Genomic DNA, 22,341 nt, shown 5'->3' with positions numbered 1-22,341 from the left:
TATAATTCACAATCTTCTCCTTGAGGAAAAGTAATTCATATAGTCAGTAATTTCTGACCACTGCCATTCGGGGTAACGTCCAAGAATGTCACTGAACTCTTTTGATGTAAACGGTCTAGAGTGATATAATAGGACGAATGCACACTTGACCCAGATAAATCTAACACTTTGATTAATTATTTTCACTTTCCTCTTGTGAATTTCTCGGCACAAAAGTTCTACAGTTACCCATTGAGATTTCACTCTGGCAAGTCCCTGCCAAACTTCCTTGTAAATCTTCTCTTGCAGTTCTTTAGGTAATGATTCAATATCGTTTTTGAAATGAAGTTTAAATACTGGTCTTGGTGATGTCCAACATTTGATTCCTAGCCAATCTGGTTTCTTCTTCAACGACATGGTAAGTGACTTCAACGTCTCGGTCCCACTAAGGGTAAGTAATGACAATTCGGTGACCATCGGGCATGTTCTACGTAGGCCGAATCTTGTGGTTCCCAGTGATAAAGTGACACACCGCAACTGAAGCACTTGACTTTATCCCCTTCACCCAAGTAGAACAATCCGGCTCTGGCTAATTCTTCGGGGGTCGGTCCTCCCAGATACTTAGGCCATTATCCTTTGAACGATTGAAGACGATTTTCAAAGTCGCAGTATTCTGACAAACGCACAGGGAACGAATATTGGTCCTTCACAGGTTCGTTTCGATGAGGGTTGGGTGACATGGACAGGAGTTTGCTCAGGGCTGGATGACATCCGTAGAGGGGTAAACGTGAGGGTGAACATCCACATTTAAAACGAAACCCAGTAAAGTGTCCAAGAGGACGAGCGGCATCACTTTCGCATCCCTCAGGTTTGGCACGCACAGCATCACTTTCCATGATAGGGGCAGTGAAAACAAAGTTCCCATGATGCTTTACGGCATCGCTAAGGTCACAGCGTACAGCATCGTTCCCATCACAAGGCTCACAATCGCATTCTACTTCAGAAGCCCCACACTTGAATTGTGCCTGTCTAAACTTGCTTTGTGTTTCTCTGAAAGTATTCATCTTGTTCGCTTGGTCTTGGTAGTCACATGAACTATCGATCTTGACCATAGCCCCTTTTATACTAGTCGCAATGCACTCTCAAGCTTGTACATCGTTCCTTTTTTACGTTTTTTATGTCTTGTTTTGGAAGGTACCGTCTCTAAGGTGCCGTCATCATTGTGCCGTAGTGTCATGGGTGGAAAGGCCATAGAAAGGTAAGGACAGTGCGGAGACCATCGAGTATGTTCCAGAATAGCGGAATCTTTGTAGATACATAGATCCATTCATAACTTCAGTCCGCAAGCGAAACCTGTACTTCGTATCCCAATCCTGACTCAGGTCCCAAGTAGACAAATCCTGTTCTAGCTAAAACATGTGAAGAAGGTAATCCTTCCCTATCCGTAGGCCATTTCTGAAACGTGTCCAATCGACGGGCACAATCACAATAGTCAGGTAAGAAGACTGGAAAAGGGTAGGGTTTGAACTTGGAGTTCTCATCGGGGTTCTCACTCGATTCTTGCTGTGGCGAAGTCATCCTTCTGGTGGGTGACTATCCACTTACAACCAATGTTTTATACCAAGGTGTCCATACGGTAAAGTAAATTGATTGGGAAGTCGCACTCGCTTCTGCTACACGATTTGATAGACTTTTTCCAAGGGTCGACTGACGATGTGATGAGTGGGTTAACGTACAATCTTGTTGGGTTCATAGGTGGTCACTTTAAAGTGTTGATCTTTTCCAGACTGTAAGGCTTCTTTCAATATGCCAAAATTCACCACTCGACTGGTACGATAATTCAGTGTCAGTCCTTTCACTTTACACTTCTTGTGCACTTCTCCTTGTTTGTCCCGGTATTCGTAGCCGTAATTTTTAGGACCGCCACTGGCGAAACTTAGAATCTTGTCGTCGGGGCGCTCGTCTGTCCAGGCTCCTAAACGGTCTCCTTCGATGTCAGGGTGCTGTTGACTCGGGTGATGGATGCAAATGCAACTATCCGTGTCAAAGTACAGGACGCGTTCCCCTAACAATTCTAAAGCTTCGTACAATTTTAAGCGAGCATGAGCTGTCACGTAAGCCGCAATGATGACATTTCCAAAGTGGTCGTCTTGTACAAAGTCCAGATCTTCTTCGTAATTGACCAAGATCAAATTCTCGCGAACGACGTCCACGTGTTTCATGAATTTGGTTTTGTCGTGAATCATCTGAAAGTCGCGGGAAGGTTCTGTCAAATACTCCGTCTTGGGTAAACACGGTCGTTGTGCCATCTTACCGCACAAGCAATTTAACATCACTTTAGCAAACGATCGCCTGCCTTCGTTTTTCTCGATGTGGTCTAAAGTGATGCCTTCTTGTGCATAGTATTTCTCTTTGAATGTCTTTTGGTCTTCGGGAGTGTGACACCAGGAAGGATAGCCGCTGGCTTCTTGTTTCAGTTTCAAAAAGGCATCCACGTAGTCTGCGAAAATGCCTTTCTGCGTGGGGTCACCCTTGTGGTATTGTTGTGTCTTGGGAAAGTGGCAAATTTCGTACACTTCTAATAGTTGGTATCCCATGTCCAGAGCTTTGAACAATTCTACGCTGACCCACGTCCCCGTCAAGGCCCGTTCTTCCTGGGTGTGCTGACAAGGCTGATCTTGGTTGCACGTTTCGGCACAAGTACGGCACAAAGGAAACATCAGTTTGCCTTGGCAATGGTGAGGTAAGACGGGATGGTACAAGTCCGTGGGAGGCAAAACTTTGCACTTGATCAGACCTTCGTATTGTCGAATGCTTTTCAGGTCGATGTGTTCCGTCAACAATTGTGGGTGCCCTGCAGGAAAGCGACAATATTTGCACACGTAGGGATACAGCGAACACACGTCCAAGTATTTAATTTCTTCTCCTTTCCCTTTGTCGGCTTGGTACATCAAACAGGTGGCATTGGTCCTTCCTCCGTACAAACTATCCCTCGGGTGCAGCGGGTCCATGAACTGGTAACTTTCCACGAGACGTTTAAACTCGGGATCGGTTTTCAAACGGTGATCGTATTCGTGTTCCCACAGTTCCAGCACTTGGTATCCTTCCTGTTCTAACTTTAGACGCCTGGTACAAGTCTTCCATGGTTCGTTGTAAAAACTGATTTTTAGTGCCGCGGTCAGGGTAACAGACGGGACATCCGAGAAATAAGCAACCGTTAAATTCGTACACGATCTTGGGGTTTTCCAAGTCTCAGCCATCGACCGAATGCGTTCCGATGGTCTTTTCGCCTCCTCCGTTGCGGGCATACTGAATCCATTTGTCTTCCTTGTCGCACAAGTAATGTAAGCAGCGTAGGGCTTTGACCGAGTATTGACGTTTGACATAGTTGGTCGTTTGAGGACTGATGACAGGCACGGTGTTTTCAGGCATGAATCGTTGCCGGTACACTAAGGAACACGCTTTGGCAATGGTACAATCTTCCTTCAAAGGATCGACCCCTCCGTGTTCCATGAACAGTTCTCGAAATTTTCCACAGCAACGCCGTAAAATGTCCACGTCGGAACGACAATACTTTAGCATTTCTTTATGAAAGTCGAAAGGGTCGGAGGCATGGACCTGGTACCAAACGTAGAAAGCTTGTCGTTGTTCGGTACGCATGTTGTCGGGGTCGTAACAGTGAGCCTCAGGTAAATGGGGTAGAACGGCATGTTGATTGGCTTCTGTATTGAACAAGTGTGGAAAGTACCCTTTAGCCATTTCTGTCATTCCAAACGTTTTAGGCATTCGACTCAAAGGCACGGCCAAGTAACTCATCGAATCTTTAAACTGCACTTGTCCCACTTGCATGAAAATGATTTCTGCTCCGTTCAAAGTGACTTTAGGACGTTCGGTGCCATGTTCCGTATAGTATCTCAAAAGAAACTGTCCATCGTATCCGGAGAAATTGTGAGCCATCACCGTAGCATGACGATGACAATCTCCGTAACGTCCGATGTCCTCTTGGCTCCACGTCTTGTCGATGGGGTCTAAGACCCATTGGGCGAAATCGGCTAGCGTGTTCGGTCCCCGAAAGATTTTTTCACGCCCTCCAGGATTATTGCTGCAGTGAGGGCAATGACTGAAGATAGGTTCTTGAATGCACTTTTCGCAAGCTCGATGAGCCACGCAGAAATTAGGAATGTGAATGCCGGTCTCTTGCATGCATTCGAAATCGAGAAAGATGAAATTGCCTTTCTTCTTCTTGTGACCATCCTCTTTCTCTGGTTGGGGATGGTATTTTTGCACGTAGCATTGGTGTTCCAAGTCCACGATGTGATGACAAATGTGACATTTTTTTCTTTCCTCGACATACGTGTGCCTTGACAGTATTGGTACATATGCCTTGTCCACAGGTAGGGCACAATCTCAGCAGTTGACAAGCACATTTCTGCTGTGAACCTTGCGTCTTCAGATGTTGTTGGTAACAGGCAGGGCTGACAAACGTGCGCAGACAAGCAGGACAATGCACTGGTTCTTGCCTTTCGTTCAGACAGGGTGGAGAGGCCAAACATCCTGAACATTTCGATCCGCAATATTTGTGCTGCTCTCGGTTGTTATAGCCATAGTCACATTTCTCACAGTAATAACCGTATCCCAGGAATGCGGTGATACTGGTAATGGTATCGAAATGGTCATCGTGATGATAAAGGTGAATGTATTTTCCAGCCTTAAAGACTTGGCCTCGAAACAACAGAGGTCCGCGCACTTCTTGAGGGTGCACTTTCAAGGTGTAGCGTGGAGCTAGGACATCTTGCAATTTTTGCATCTCAGGAATACCGCAGGGTGTGTCTTTGGACAGGCCGGCTTGTTGTAACAAGAGTTCTGCTTCGTTTCGTTGTTTGGCTCGGTCCGATTGTCGAATAGTTTTCCAGGCTCTTTTCCATTCTACCGTGTCGTTCTTGTTGATATAAGTTCGTCCCACCACGATGGCTCGGGCTAAACACATCTGGTCTTGAGGGTTGTTAATTCGGACGAGACTCTTTTTGGTGCTGCGAAGGTCGTCCACCAATAACATCTTTTTGCGTCCAGTCCCTTGAGGAGGAGAGACGTGGGTCATGTCCAGTGTGGCTTTTACATCGGTCATGTCAAACTGGTCATTGGATTGTTGTACGTGTTGAATCTTGTCCATGACTTTGGAAGCAGTCAATTCTGCAGGGGCGCTAAACTCGATCCAAACAGGGGATTTCAAACCGTCGTGTTGTATGGAAAGTCTCAAGCGATCGTCTTCTTTTGGGTTGACATTGTCGCTTGAGTGTGGTGAGCAAAGAATCCCACACCCCGGTGATGAACCCTTCTGCTTTCTCTAACGGTACTTCGGACTTGAAATCTTTAAAGTTCACCGTGTATTTGTAAGCCGTGGTTCTAAATTTTCTAGAGGAGCGCTTTTCCGTCTCTCGAATGGAATAGTATTTTTTCAGGGTTAACTAAGGGTGGTGAACTTTGTTTAGAGGGTTTGGATTCTGGTTCACTCATGTCCTCTTCAAAATCACTGGCATGAATTTGTGCCAAGACTTCAGCCCTGGTACGAGGCGATAGATCACGTTTCTGCCTCTTACTTTCTTCTTCTTTCTTCTCAAATGAATTGGATCGTTTCATCTTGAAAGCAAAAAGTCAAATGACTAAAGTTTAAACACCATGGGCTACTTTATAGTCATGGTAGACCAGCGTATATAAAAGGGTATGTGTCTTGTCCTTTCACTATTCATTTCACTCTCTAACCGAGCACAACGATGGAAGAGACTATACAAATCGAACGTTTCATCAGAGCTTTGCGAGGGATCATTAGAAAATTTTCTTCAGACCAGTCGACGGAATAGTCTCCTTCCTTTCGAGATAAAAGTGAAGATACTTGCTATATCTGTCAGAAGAAAGGGCATTAGTCTTCAGAGTGTCCAGACCGTCAAAAAAGAAAAAAAGGGGTTAGAAAAGACAAAAGTCAAGATACCTGTTATTATTGTCAAGAAAAAGGACATTGGTCTCCAGATTGCCCAAAAATGAAACAAGAGGAGTCAGAAGAAGAGAAGGATTATTCAGAGAAAGAAGAAAAGGAAGAAGAAGAGGAAGAAAGCAGACAGGTGAAGAAAAAGAAACAGGAGAAGAAAAGAAGAAGGGAAGAAAGTGAGGAGGAAGTAGAGAAAAAGACTGTGACTGTGAAGAAATTTAAAAAACAGAGAGAGTAAATAATGAGACAGAAGAAGTCAGTGAACTTTTTAAAGTGTTATGTTGTGAATTGTGAATTGGATTGTAAATATTGATAAAAGAATAAATTAATTATATAAGGTAAGTGTCTTTGGGTTTTGATTTTAAAATAAGAACGTACACTCACAGTCATAGACAGGTACTATAGGGGTAAAATGGGTTGTTTTTTTTTTTGTTTTTGTTTTTTTTGTTGTTGTTTTTTTTTTTTTGAGTTATTGGCAATTGAAAGTTTATCTCTTTTCGAGAGACGTGGGTGGCCCTGAAAAGAGCCTTTTTTGGTGTAGGGATGAGTTTAAGCAATCAACTTTAACTGACTTAAGCCTTTGCCACGGCCGAGGCCTACTTCTGATGGTGATGATTTGGTTGAAATCACTAAGGGTGGTACGGTAGGCTTAGTCACAGGGTTGGCGTGTTTAGCTGGGGAAGGTCGTATTCTCTTCGGTCGTAATAAAGAAGTCTGATACATTTGTTTCAGACTTCTTAACTCCGCTAAAATGTCTAACGGTACCGTGACCGTTTGATTTTCACACCCTTGTTTCTTTGCTGCTGCTTCTTCTTCTTCTTGTTTTTTTCTTACCTCTTCGTCTTGCTGCTGTTGCTGTAGGAGAAAAGCTTGTTCCGCTTCCTTTTGCTGTTGTATAAATTTCTCCAATTCTTCTTTCTGTCTCTGTCTAAAATTCTCCACGTGCGGTAATGAAGGTGACGAAGGTTACGGAACAGATTCTTGCGAGGTAAGAAAATCCACAAAATCCCAATTCACCTCTTCTGAAAGTAAGTCCGGATTCCCTTGGGCGGTCTGCACTGCTTGTGCACCCCAATGGATCGTTTTCTGAGTTTCCGTCATGTTGAAAAGCTGTCGCATAAATTGACTACGCACAGGCGCTAGCGAATCTATATGGACCACGTGACGTCACAGACTGCTCTCTTCCGATTGGACGTGGGCTGACTGAATTTTGTAACGCGTGTTTGGATTGGTCAACGAACTCAATCCGTTTCAATCCTTTCTGTCCCTATAAATAAGTGCAGTTCACTGCATTGATTCACCTGTTCTCGGCAACCCACAACATGTGGACTACCGTAGAGTCTTCCACTCTCATTTCATCGATGATGTTCCGGACGGACATGCCCATGTATGTCCGATCCAAATGGACTGTTGTCCATAGGACAGATACTAGTCGATGGATGAGAAGAGTTTTTATAGAAAGACAAGGATGCCTCAAGAGGGGACTTGTGTATGGACCTGCAGTCATAAGGAGTTTAAGAAGAAGAAGAAGAAGATGTGACATATGCCCTCTATGTTAATATTAACATAAACCCAAAGGCCCTTTTCAGGGCCACTCCAATTCTCGAAAAGAGATTGACTTTCAATTGCCTAGCCCAAATTTTTATTTTATATATGTATGTGTGTGTGTGTGTGTGTGTGTGTTTTATATCCCTCTCCCCTGTTCCCTTTCCATAGACCTATCAGGTCGGGACCCTATTAAAATAGGGTCCCGACCCTATTCCATTTCCCATATTCACTTCCCCTTGAGGCTGTATAGTCCCACCCATGTTAATTTCCCCTTGAGGCTATACAGTCCCACCCATGTTAATTTCCCCTTGAGGCTATAGTGTCCCATGAGTTTTCTCCATGTTAAATTTCCTTTGAGGCTAAACGATCCCACGATTTTTCCCCATGTTAAATTTCCATTGAGGCTAAACGATCCCAAGGGGTCCTGTAATGTTAATTCCCATTGAGGCTAAGGTATCCCTATTCACTACTCACATTTTAAGGTGAGCAGGGGCACATCGAAGTATTTAGATTGCATTTTATCCTCTTATTTGGCCAAATATTCTCTCTACACATACATGTCTAGAAAGAGCAAACAATTTACTACTTTTTAAGATTTGTTTGAAACTTTTAACTAATGCGCTTTGAGTGAAATTAGGTTTTGATTTAAGTGGGTCAGACATGTAATCAAAACCGGAATATGCAATACCAGCATGACGGAAGAAGTAACGGTACTTGGTGACTCATTCTCAAGGAGCGAAAATGTTACCCTGCAAATTTATATCAACTTTAGACTACAATTGGCACACCATGTAGCAGATTCATAACCTTTTAAACATTAGATACGCAATTTTAATATGGCTGATAGCCAACTTATGAACTGGACTGCTACTTGAAACGTCAACTTGTGTTTGTATAAATACGACTTAACTTTTCGCCATCTTCCCGAAGTGTCGTTAATTATAGTCTCAAATTTTAATTTACTGCTCAGTATTTAGGAAGATATTCGGTGAAATTGAAACAGTGCATATTAATGCACATGTTGCATGCTTGATTCACCCAGACTGTGCTCATATTCTCGAGTAAGTCCGAGTGATGTCAATCCTAATGTTCAATCAATTGCCATTTTCTCTAATTACTGAATGTAGAAAAAAAATTAATACATGTTTTAAATTCATTTTTGGAAAGCATGGCTTGGGTAGCTGCAACGATAATGAGCGCCTACTTCTTGAATTTTGCGCAGAACTACAGATCACCATCACAGACACCATATTTCAGCAGAAAGACAGCCTGAAAACAACTAGGATGCTTCCTAGCTCAAAACATTGGCACCTAACCGATTACGTCATAGTACGCCAGAGGGACTTAAAATATATCATTCATATTAGAGTGATGCCCAGTGCAGAGTGCCACACAAACCATTATCTTGTCCGATGCAAGCTCGATTTCCAGTTCATGCCCAGGCCCAGACAACAAGGAGGCACCCTGAGAAAAAAGCTCCAGGTGAAAAGCCTGTTTTCTTCAGTTGTCAAGGGAGATTTTCAAGAGAGCCTACTGTCTAGACTTAAAGTACCTAATTCTCTGCCAGATCTATCTCTGAAAGAGACGTGGAACCACATCAAGGCTAAAAGAAATCTTTGGATTCACCACTAAGAAAAACAAAGACTGGTTTGATGAAAACAACCAAGAAATCCAAGACCTGCTTGCCAAAAAGAGATCAACGCACCAAACCCACACGGAAGCCACCTTACAGAGCATAACATCCTGCTTTTCAGAAGCTTGCCAGCTCCTTCGTCTTACGGGCAGCCTAATGAAAACTGAGGTACTTCATCAGCCTGCAACCACGGAAGTTTTCCCGCCACCAAGCATCTTCATCGACCAGAAAGATCTGAAAGTAGTCCACCAGTTCACCTACCTGGGCGTGTGATCTCTGATCGACAAAGAAATAGACAACGGACTGGCCAAATCTAACAGCGCCTTCGGCACTCTCTATAACCGAGCGTGTTACAACGCCATTCTCAAGAGAGATACAAAAGATCAGTGTCTACAGAGATGTACTGACCACCCTTCTATATGGCTCCAAATCATGGATCACCTACAGCCACCGCCGCCGCCTCCGCCTCCTCGAACGATTCCATCAGCTCTGCCTCCACACCATCCTCAACATCCACTGGAGTGACTTCGTCACCAGCAGTGACATCCTAAAAAAGGCAGGGAACACCAGCATTGAGGCCACGCTCATGAAGATACAGCTATGGACACGTCTCCAGGATTGAGGATCATCTTCTGCCAATTTTCGCACTGTATGGTCAGCTGTCCACTGACCAGCGTGATAGAGGGCACATCGAAAGAGATATAAAGACTCCTTGAAGAGATCCTCACCACATGTGGCATCGACCACTGCCAATGGGCATCACAAGCTGATGACCGTGAAAGCTGGCGACGTACAGTTCACCGGGCCAACACCATTTCTGAACAGCTTGGGTGGAAAAAGATGGCGAAGACAAAATCCGGGAACCATCATCAGCATCCACCAAAACCCAGACATTCCCTTGCAGCCTTTGTGGACGGATGTATTTTTCACTTATAGGACTCGTCCGCCACCAGCGCACGTAAAATAGGCGTGGACATTCCTTTCCTAAATCTTCGCTAGTGAAGTCGAGCCAACATTGTTTTAATCATGCTATATCATGTGTTAAGTATAACCGGTTCATATATATTAATTTGCATTATATTTTGTTATCTACTTTGCTTATTTATATTTTTAAAAAAATAGAAATAAGGTGTAAAATTTAATAGTGGTTGTCCGGTTTCGGTCTAGCAAATGTTTTCTAAATAGCCACGAGCACGGAATTTGGGCACATAGTATAATATATAGATATATATCTTCCCCCTCTCTATCTCTCTTTCTCTCTCTCTCTCTCTCTCTCTATGTATATATATATACATATATATATATATATATATATATATATATATATATATATATATATATATAAAGAGAGAGAGAGAGAGAGAGACAGACAGACAGACAGACAGACAGACAGACAGACAGACAGAGAACCAGGACACGGCTGAATCTGTCCTCTCCCAGAACCAATCTGAACACAAGAAAAAGCTTCTACGTGTTCCTATTGCCATGATAGATATTCTAATCAGCCCAATGCACTGATTCAGTTTGATCAGCTGAGAGGAGAACATCATTTCAGTTGAGGAATTAGATTGAAGCGGGGTAATTCTACCCAAACTGTAAACAAAACTTTATATTACGCCAGTGCAAGGAATAGCTATCTTTATCTCATCAGAAAAAGTCATACATTTAATAATGCGTAATGTGTGGTATTGCTATATCTCCTCTTTGTAACAGAGTGAGATAAATAGGGTTACAAAGTGACTCTGCCCAATAGTTAGTTCGTTGGTTGTTGTGTACTCCTTGAAGCCGTAACAATTATATATACATTTATATGTATCCTCAGTTAATTCATACACAGCACTAGACTGAAAACTTTTTGCTATGTGACTACACTCGCAATCTAAATTTCCATTTGACAGATACATTGATTTCTTAGTTTTAAGACAAAAATATCTCTCAAAATATTGTCTACTTTCAAAGGTCCATACATTTAAAATATACTGAAGACTTAATAATAGTCATATCTATCTTTCGAACCACGTGAATATTAGACTTCACTTCTAACACTTTCCAAGAAATAATGAATTTAAAGTATGGCTTTCAACTTGTCAAAAGCCTTCTGACATTTGTCAGTCCAAAGGAACATTCTTTTCTTACTTAATAAAGGGGTTCAGCAATTATAGAAAAATTGGAAAACAAATTTCGATAGTATCCAGCCATACCTAAAAATCGCATCAGTTGCTTTTTATTAACAGCCACGGGAATTTCAGAGATAGCCTCGACCTTGGTATATACAGGTTGTCCATGTCCCACGATGTGTCCTAGAAAAGTTACACTAGCACGGCAGAACTCACTTTTAGATAAATTTTCAAACATGCATCAGTGAGTCTGTCAAAGAATTTTCGAATTGTTGCTAAATGTTCTTTCCTGGTGTCGTTGTAGATGATGACATCATCGATGCAAGCATCACAATTGTCTAGACCAGAAGTAATCATATTCATGAGACGTTGAAATGTACTTGGCGACCCTTTCATCCCAAACGGCATTACTGTATACTGGTTAAGTTCATCTGCAGTCACGAATGCCGACATTTCCTTTGCTCTTTCCGTTAGTGGAATATGCCAGAATCCATTCAGAAGGTCCAATTTGTTGACGTACTTGGCATTCCCGATCTTATCAACACAGTCATTGATTCTTGGTAATGGAATGAATCTGTTGTTACAATTTTCACCTTTCTATAATCAGTACACTTACGGAAAGTTTTATCTGGTTTTGGAACAAGTATGCATGGTGAACTTAGTCACATTTACTGGGCTCTATAAAATCATTCTCCAGCAAACATTGAATTTCGTTTTTCAAGTTTTCCTGTTTGAGAGGGTTCATCCTTTACGGGTGCTGTTTGACAGGTTTAGAATTTACAATTTAAACGTCAAGGAACATTTTCTTGGTTCTTGAAAAACCATCAGGAAATAAGTACTCATATTCAAAAAGTAACTGTTTAAGTTCATTTCTTTCTTGCTCTTGCAAATATGAACGTTTCTGGCCTAGATCTTTTATAATTTCTGAAATCCGAAGATTTGTCACTAAATCATCATCATCATCCGATGATATTCCTTCGCTTAAACCTTCACTGAATGGGACAGGTTCAACTAAATTAATTGCATGTTTAATCTGGCTACCTCTTTCAGCATACTGGTACTCCTATAATTTATTTCAATCCCACGAGCACAAATATTTTTTAACTCGTTCATTTTCTTCTTAACTTTGTAAAGGCCGTAATATCTAAACTGAAGACAACTTTGAAGAATAAGCAAGAGAGACATAACTCCATTATTACAAAACTCAAAAGTTCTCTCCAACTATAATTTCACTTTTGACTTGAATTGCTGGATGCCAGATTCAAGCATAATAGGCTGGAAATTCCCAGACCTAAAATTTGACCCTTGACCCGATTGAACAGAGTTGGGAAGGCCAAATTGAGTAAAAGTCTTATCAAAGCTTGTACTATTATTTTAGATTTTATATTCCTCAAGGGAATTGCCTCTGGAAACCTTGTTGACTTGGTGTTAGGTAAGGGACCAACACAATCTTCCATAATTCAACTAAATGGTTAGTCAAAGGCACAAATAGGTTGTGGATGAGCGTTGTGAATTTTCCGATATGGTTTTCCTACCATTTGACAGGTGTGACGAGATCTACAGTATTTACCAACATCACTTTTGAGTTTCGGCCACTAGAAGTGAGTTAAGATCTTGTAATAAGTTTCATTGATCCCTAAATGACCAGCCAATGGAGTTTAAGGGACAAGACTAAATATTTCCTGTCTGTAAGGTTTCGGAACTACAATTCGATAATATAAAGACCAATCGTTATCAGCAGGTACCTCAGAAGGTCTCCATGTTCTCATAAAAGTTCCATGTTTAATGAAATAACAGACAGGAACTTCAGTAGCTTCAGTTTCATTAATGGCCTTTTGAAACAAACAGGAGATCTCGGGATCTTGTTCCTGTTCGACAACCAATGATTGTCGTTTATCACCCTGATTAGAATAAAGAGAAAGAGTCGTTAAAATAGGATTGCTGTGATTAGTACCTTCTAATTGATCCACACAAGGAGTGAACGTGACCTCATCAAAAACCTGACCAATACATGTGTCAGCTAAAGGAATACTTCTCTTATCAACATCATTCTTAAGAGCTTTCTTTGCCATAGCTCTGGTAAGTTGGAAATAAACCAGGGAATTCTTTTTCAATTGGATTGACTTTCTGATCCAAGCAAGGCTTGTCAGTTGCAAGTCGATTAATCACAACCTTGTCTCCAGCTAGGTCGTTGCATAGTAAAAAAGGAATGCCCTCAACGCGTAAAACAGACTTTTCCGACTGTCACGGGTCCTGAGACTAAGTCTGCTGACAAATTACCACAATGGAGAGGAACATTAACAAAACCCCACCCTACTCCCCGAATAAGAACACTCTCATTAGAAGAAGACTGCTCAGAAAAAGGCAAAGTACCTGACAATAAAAGACTCCCAGGAGCTCCTGTGTCCCTTAAAATTTTAATAGGGATATGATTGTCCGAATCACCCAAGATTGATATAGAACCCTTCGATATGAATGGTTCATAATTCTCCAAAATCAAATCAGAATGGGATTTATTTGACCCAACAAATGTGTTGCTTGCAATACGTGACTGTGACCTTAACCTCTTAGAAATAAGAGCATTTGGAATAGGTCTGTCTTGATTCTGATCTCTATCTTTTAATTTGTAGCAATCAGAAATAACGAGTCCATTTTCTTGTAATAGGTACACATGGGAAGAAACAACGACCTTGAATCAAGCTTCTTTGAAGTTTGATTTTTAGAAGTTATGCCAATTTGAGTTTTAAAGGGCTTGTATTAGGCTGAAATACTTTTCTACCAGAAGACTGTTGCGTAAAAGTCTTATTTACAAAAGGAACTTTATGAATTAAAGAATACTCATCATCAGCACGAGTAGCATTTTCTAAGGTTTCAATCTGATGCTCATCAAGATAAGACTTAATGTTACTATGTACACAGTTTTTGAACTCCTCAAGTAATATAAGTTGTTTAAGACTTGCATGGCCAAGCACCATCTATCAAATAATTGCTCTTTTTCTCTAGCAGATTTTACATGAATTTGTCCTGCTTCTTTTCTGTAGTTTCTGAATTTTTGCCGATAAGCTTCAGGGACTAAATGATAACCCCTTAAGACGCATCTTTGACCGTATCATAGTCACCACTTTGTTGAACTGACAGTGAACTGTAGATATCACTAGCTTTACCAGTATATACACATTGTAATAACTGAGCCCAATGCTCCCTTGGCCATTTCAACATTTCAGCAACTTTTTCAAAATAAGGAAAATATTTGTCTACTTCTTTTACTCTGAAAGGGGCACTAATCGAATATTCTTTGCAAGATCAAAACTTAAATTTGGATTTGAAATATGAATGTGCTTTTCACTTGACAGTTCCATTTCTTTGATTCTACATTGATTTGTCCTCTCTTGCTTCTCTTTCTCCAACTGTAAATGCATACGCTCATTCTGTAACTGTATTTGTTCTTTCTCTCTTTCTACCTTATCTAACTGCATTTGCTTCTGTTATTCTTTCCCTATTTCCTGTCTCTCTCTCTCCTCTTTCGCATATTGTAACTGCATTTGTTTTCTTGTAATTGCATTTGTCTTTCTTTCTCTATTTCTTCCGTTTGTAAATGCATTTGTTTTTCTCTCTTTTCTTTCTGAAGATCCAGCTTCCTAAACTCCAATTGCATCTTGTATTTTAATTCTTATTCCTTCACGTTTATGTCAAAGTATGATACAGATTTACAGATCGAAACCAAAACACTTGTATCCAAAACATTCTTTTCTACCAAATACTGTACCAAAATATTTTTTATTTCCTGTTTCGTTAACTTCAAAACGATCGTATTTTCTGGCAAATTGAATCAATTCATCTCTTTTGAAAAGATCTAATTGTTCCTGGGTAGGATTTGAAAGAAAGATTTCCACTTTTAATGATATCTTAGAATAAGCTTGCCGATTCACTAAGATTTCAAAAACCTGGGAATTCAATTTTCAAAACACAAAGTTTTCTTAAATATTCTATCGAAAATTCAAAATTTTCCTTAGGACGAACGCCCAAATTCTCATGTCACGTGTTTAGGCTCGAATAAACAGTAACACAAGAAAGAGTGAAAACAGCCAGCGTTGAAAAAAATGCAACATATTTCTCTAGAAAAATTATGTAAAAATATAAAAAATAAGAACTTACGGTTTTATAAAATCAAATCTAAATTAATCCAAGAATAAAATTTTAGTAGTCCTAATAACAAAATGTTCTACTGATTTCAAGCTCGAATCCCGACGAAGAATCTAAGATGTATGACGATGACGTATGCTGTAACCTGTGGTATTGAAGTCTGTAGTTCCTTGTAGAAACAAGAATTATCACTCAGGTTTTGGATATCTAAACACATTTTTTATAAGAACTGTCTTTGGTTAAGAATCTCCCATGAGCACATGTATTTTCAAGGGAAAAAAAGAATTAATCGTTTAGAATCAAAACAGTTTGAAATAACTCCAATCCATATTCATTGGCTTCGCTACCACTCAAACGTTTGTATATAATCTGGCATTGCATTTCTCAAAAGAAAACCATAGTAAAGGGGGGATTCCACAAAAAGGATTCTTTCTACAACCAAATTGAAAATTCCTGAATAAATGATGGCATGAGCGTGACGTTTTTACTGAAAGACGTGTTATGGTTTTTGGTTTGTCTTAAATGAATTCAATATGGTGCTGATCCATTATGGCTGCAATTGCAACAATCTTTAAAATCTTGTGATTGATACTCCTGAATGCTAAGTCACATCTTGAAAATATCGGTATTTGTTACTTCTTCCAAATAGAAGGCTATATCAACATGGACTTTGGATAAGTACTTGGTCGTAAAAGAAACGGTTGTCATTCTGAAATCCAATATAGCTGTCACAACCACTGTCTTAAAATTTTTGTCACTATTCCACCTGAATGGATCATTATTATGAGATGGGATGTTTAGCCAAAGACTTCTAATGATGACTATTTGTCCTAAATGAAATTAGTGCCAAGCTGACATCAAATATGTGCACCACAGTGGCTAATTTGAAAATAATTTGATTCCTAAAGAATATCAGATATAGTTTCATACATAACAGTTAACAGAAAGAAATGTTCTTTTCTTGAATTCCTGTGAACTCTTGTGCCAAGTAGAGCGTCACTCGCATTGAGGGACTGTTGTTTATCATGCCGTTCTATCTGGTCATCATGTACATCTCACTGTAAACATTCACAAAAAAGAAGCAATCCCTCTTTGCAGATACTACAATATTGTTACTATCACCGTATCTTATTCTCGATTATAAATTCACATTTCATCAATCTTCTAACTTTTGAGTTTGCGATAGACACCAACCATAAAACATAAATATCATCATCATCAACAATTATTATTATTATTATTATTATTATTACTATTATTGTTATTATTATTATCTTTATTGTTTAGAAGGTCATGTGCTGATTACATGCGTAAGTCTGGAAGCTCTGCAACAAAGAGAAAATGCTCAAAGTGCTGGAAATACATCAGCAGGAGATAGTTCAAAAGGCATATGAGATGAAGGATATCTACCGACAGCAACACTATGCCACTTACACCAACAACCTTGCGAAGGGCACAGTTTGTTCATGGAAGAATTTGCGTCGTGGCGGATTCATATACAAAAGGTAATATCTGGTCCCGACTTTCTCTGAAAATGGTGACTTTCAACAAAGTTGCAAAATTAAGGAGACACATGACTTACTAAAACAATAATGTTCCCATGTTCAGTCCGTATAATATGCCAGACTCGAGATGGGACAGGATCTCATACCGAGATTTATGCAGGTCTTATTTATAGGCTGCAGGCCTTATTTATAGGCAAACGTATAATGCCAGTGAGAGCAGACGACGTGCTGAAATTGCAAAATTAGGCTCGAAAAGAAAACACCTCTCCTTGTGTACATGCCTCTTGATAAGTATGCCAACGATTAATTTTTTTAACTGTATACTAGGACAGACAAGATACTGGGGAAGATTGAAATGAACAATCGTAACAATAGACATGAATTGAAGGTTCATTTATTGCCAATGCTCAACCAAGAAATAGACCTTCAAGCATAAGATAATCGTAAAGTTGTACCTAGACCAAGAGCAACCTGAAGTTCCTTTATCTCGAATTGAGGAACGGATGGGCAAAGACGACACTGACGAGACAGAGAACAACACTAAATATATCTTTATCAGAACGAGTATCCACCAAGCGGCCTTGAAAGAATGATAAAATGTATAATTCTGTGCAAAACATACCCGTACAATGTCAATCTACAGGCAATATATAGTGATGTAGAATCAAGGGCAACAATACTCCTGAATGAGGCACATTGCCAATTCTACTATGCACAGATAAAAATCAACACTGGTTACAAACAGAGCCAAAATCGTTTGTAGTGAAAAAAAATTAAATAGTAACTTGATTATTTTAAATATTATCTTTTAACATCGAGTTGCACAGCAGGTTCTGCCATCCAGTATATACGCGCTCCCTGTCTCAAATGTTGACTAGTTATGGTCTTTGTTTTGGAGGAAACTAGATAACTGTAGGACAATCGTCTAATTAGGACGGTCAACACTATAGCCGGGAATAGAACATTTGGCTACAATGGTTACCCAACATCAAAAACAGCAAAAGAAGAACAAGATAATAGCAGTAATTGAAGAGACAGTATCACTTGATTTTGTTATTTATGATGGTGGTGCTGTTGCTGCTGCTTTGACAAGAAATAACAGTTTTTGTCTTCTTAATGAAGAGGAATAGTTATATTGATTTCTTAATGGTTAATACATTTGTATCTTTCCATTGATATTCTTTACATTTAAGAAAATAATTACGTACATGGACATACTTAGACTACGTGAAAGAAACACAAAACAAGAAGGAATTTGAGTAAATGAAGAAAAAGGAAAGAAATTGGTAGTTCACGGAGAAGCACAAAAAAGTTATTTGCATTTGGCTCAACACTCGAGGTTAATATGAAAGAGGCAAAACATTTGATTAAGTTTAGAAATATAAGTTTTCGATTTTATTTGTTAGGCTGAAATACACAGAATCCTTCCTTTTCGACGTAAGTAAAATTTGATGCTAGTGTGAAACAGGTGGAACATTTTGATCAAGTTTAGAAATTTTTGTTTTCGATCAAAGTTTTTATTTTTGGCTGAATATTGAATAATGTGATATGATGAATGAGAAAGCTTGCTCATTATATATATATATATATATATATATATATATATATATATATATATATATATATATATATATATATATATATATATATATATATACACATACATACATACATACATACATTCGCAAACTGACAGCAAATCAAAGAATATTATAAATACATGTAAATATATCTAACGCATTTTAGGATACACTGCTTAATTTTTATTTTATAGCTCATAAACTTTTCAAATGTTCGTGTGTACATAAAGCACTGCATGACATGTAAAGTTCCATACTGATACCAAAGAATGAGCTAATGGGATCAACAATTACAACGACTCCTTGGTTTTGGTTGGTACATGAGCTGTCAGTCTGGACTGGAGGTAATTGTAAGACAAAATTAGATTCTTGATGGACCATGTTAGGGCATGTGTTTACATTGCAATACCAAAGTCCCGCAGCACTGTGAACTGTTTTAGTCAATGAAACCTTTATGTGTCTTTAGTAACCAAATGCAGTTTGAAAGAAACATACCGGTTTCTCGTAGCCTTTCTCTACCAGTCTTCTCTTCCTTTTCCTCTACGTCAAAGGTGGGGGGATCATCTTTACTTATGTCGAATGCCATGTAAAAATATGTAATTATTTGCGATAGTGATATTGTTATTCATTAATACTCTTCACCCCAGCGCATCCCACTATCGGCCGTGGATGGAAATTCAACAAATTGTGTAATGTTCTTTTCCTGTTCCTAACCAATCGCATACTTCTTTAATTATTCGATCCCTGGCAAAGGGTTTGGCATGGCTGTGTTCGGTGGCGGGGGGAGGGGAAGGGGAGAGTGATCAAAGAACTAATCATCTAAAATAATTATATAGCAATACATGTCACTGAGAATTTCTTTACTGTTCTCGTTTTTGAACGAGGTTAATTTATGTCTTCATAGCAGGAATGCCTAAGGCATATTTAACGGAATATGGGTTATAACTCTTGGATCTATATCTGAAGGTGGGAAGGGCACGTTCAAAGCTGACTGCAATTTTAGTGTTTCATAATTTGATAATTTCTTTTAAAACATTTTGTGTATTGATGTTTCGAGCCATCGAAGTTGTTTGACTTACTTGTTATGATTTATAGTGGAAGAATGATTGGTTTCAGACAATCTTTTCTGTCGATCAGCAAAAAGAGAAAAAGACAAAAGATCAGTAAATATACACATGGCATTCTATTGTTTGTAAAAGAGGAATTTATCTGACATTTTGATTAACCTGTAATTTGGCACCTTTTTATGACGTATGCCAGAAAAGCATAGAATAATTTTGATGTTGTTCAGTAAAATGAATAAGGAGTATACCATTTAAGTTGAAGTCTTTGAATAACAAGAGTACAAATTGTAAACAAATATTACTTAACGTTGAATGAATTTTAAATTTATTGTGGGCAAGGTAACGAGCTATGTCGCCTGTATCGCAACAACTCGAAAGGTGTGTCCACTGTTGGCAATTTGTCACATCATGCCCATTTAAAAATCACAAGATTAACACAAACCCTAGGTGCATATAATAATAATAATAATAATAATAATCAAAAAATAAAAAAATAATAATATTCAATATTAAGGACTTTGTATAGCACCTAATCTTTAGAAACTCTGAGCGCTTTACAACATTAGACAACACCTAAAACATAAAAGCATGTATAATGATATGATTACAAAAAACAATGAAATTAGAAAACATAAAACATACTGAACATTTTTAAGGTAGGAAACATTATTTTTATCTTTAAGTTTGTTCTTGCAGTCGAAATAGGTGAGTTTTAGTAGCACTCTTTCAATGAGATCTCTGTGTTTTTGTGTCTAAGTTCAGTGGGCAATTCGTTCCACGTTGCTTGGCCCGGGTATGCAAATGAACGTTGACCATATGACTTCATTTTCATAGTGGGAATAATGAGTATACGATTGTCAGAAGAGGAGCGTAAGTATTGTGCTGGTGAGTACACATGGGTGAGGTCGGATAGGTATGTTGGACTGGAGACATTCAAAATTGGTCTCATCAGAATCATCTACATAGTGTGCAGAGGGGCCTGTTTGTATAGAAGAAAGGATTCTAATCATAGGTGATGTTTTCCAACTTTCAGAGGCTGTAATACAATATTTATTTCAAAAGTAGATGTTTCTCCGACACTCATCAATTCTGCACTTTTATATTTCACAGACGAGGAAGTTGATTTTCTGACCTTCTTAGAACTCAAACTTGCAGATTTATCTGTTAAATATGGTGCATTTATATCATATTCTTAAGTTGATGATTGTTGCATGATGATGACATTTTTCTTCTTTACTAGACTGCTAGCAAACAAAGGTGGAACAAATTTCTTTACGTGCTTTTCGACAACTATTGTTATGGTTCTCTTCGTAAAGAAATCACATAGATCTTCATCTTTCTTTGGTGTTTTGTCTTTGAGAAGAACATTTTAGGGTATTCTTGTGTTGGTTGAGAGGTTTCTGGAATACTTTCTTGTTCTTGCCCAAATTGTCTTGTTTGAGAACGGAGACATTCTAGATTGTTCAAATTCAGGAATTCATTTTTGTTTAAAATCAGGAATTCATTTTCCAGGAAACATTGCCTTCAAGTAAAGTTTACAGGTAAGCTGTGCAATATCAGATCTAATTACTTGTTGGTCAGGGTTCTTCTACAAGAACAGCTGACATTCTCTACATTGATTTGAAGGGTCCAAAACTACCAATGTCCAGAGGCTGGCTTGCCTGAGGTGGCACGAGTGGCACGACAAAAAGAATGCATTATTTTTATTTTGATGTGGTTTCAAATCGCACTGCCCCCACCTGATGATGGTTACGTATTGTGATCGTGATGATGCAACTGCTTGTGTCTGAGCATTAATGCCACATAGCATTCATGGAGGAGAATGCTCAGTGTTGATTCCAATTTCATAAAAATTAAATATTCGTTTTGTCCTATCTTTTAAATTACTGACTGCAAGGATGATCGATTGCTCCTTAAAATAGAAGTTTAGTACTTCCCTTGAAGTACATTCTGCTGACAACATAGAGAGTTTCTTTGGCTTGGCAAGGTTTAAAAGTGGCCACCTACACATAAACCCATAAAACCAGCAATAGCTCAATAATAAGTTGCTATAATATGTCGTTCCACAAGAAACTGCATAGTTTGCTGCAAGGTACTGCATATTTGCTTTAGTGTATCCGTATCCGATCTCACTATATACTTGAGCTGATTTACCAGTTGACGCTCTTCATTATCACTGAAAATTCTCACTGGACCTGGGTTTGCATCTAGGGATACAGTTCCTTTGGTCCTGTCTGTAAGGGTGGACTCCCTCACACTAAACTGACTATCTGCATAATACTAATACACGCCTGCAAGAACTGCATTAACTGCACTCGGAAAATTGGTAAAACTGTAACATCGCCTTGCTTTCTTCAGATGTTGATTCTAATAAAAGACATAATAAATTGAGGTTCGTAATCATAATTGGCACGCACACGCGCTGACTGAAAAGGTATACCTATTATTGCTTTCAAATTAGTAAGATCATAAGCTTCCTTTTGTCAATTGTGGTCTTATTGGCTACCATATAATGAAAATTTCATGCGGAGCCTTGTTAGGTCGTGTACGTCACAACGGTATATTACCTATAAGCATCAAACTACATACGATGCACTAAGTATACTTCGTAATTAGGACCGATGTACAAATAATAAGTTTGATAGAAGTTTTGTATATGGTGATAAATGAAATTTCATGCAGTTTACACAAAGTGAGGTTAAGGGTTTTCAGTTTAGACATACCCAGTATGTTTACAATTTTAGAGGAAATTGTGCTCCGACAGATTGGCTGCAGTTTTATATCGGTAA

The 22,341-nt window shown here is 39.0% G+C and overlaps 1 long non-coding RNA gene across 1 annotated transcript in view; it reads left to right on the top strand.

Annotated features, from left to right (window-relative positions):
• LOC149793569 (uncharacterized) overlaps positions 1-16,902 on the top strand; it is a 32,983-nt gene extending 16,081 nt beyond the window's left edge. Inside the window, exon 3 of the long non-coding RNA XR_016422575.1 lies at positions 16,691-16,902. This is a non-coding gene — a long non-coding RNA (uncharacterized LOC149793569). The remainder of the gene's footprint in view (positions 1-16,690) is intronic.
• Positions 16,903-22,341: the final 5,439 nt, after the last annotated feature.

Source organism: Sinohyriopsis cumingii, chromosome 8, assembly GCF_028554795.1.
Source record: "Sinohyriopsis cumingii isolate HCF-2022 chromosome 8, ASM2855479v2, whole genome shotgun sequence".
In the NCBI taxonomy this organism is placed as follows: Eukaryota; Metazoa; Mollusca; class Bivalvia; order Unionida; family Unionidae; genus Sinohyriopsis; species Sinohyriopsis cumingii.
The sequence above is the reverse complement of the archived record's forward strand: the minus strand, read 5'-3'. Positions and strand labels throughout refer to the sequence as shown.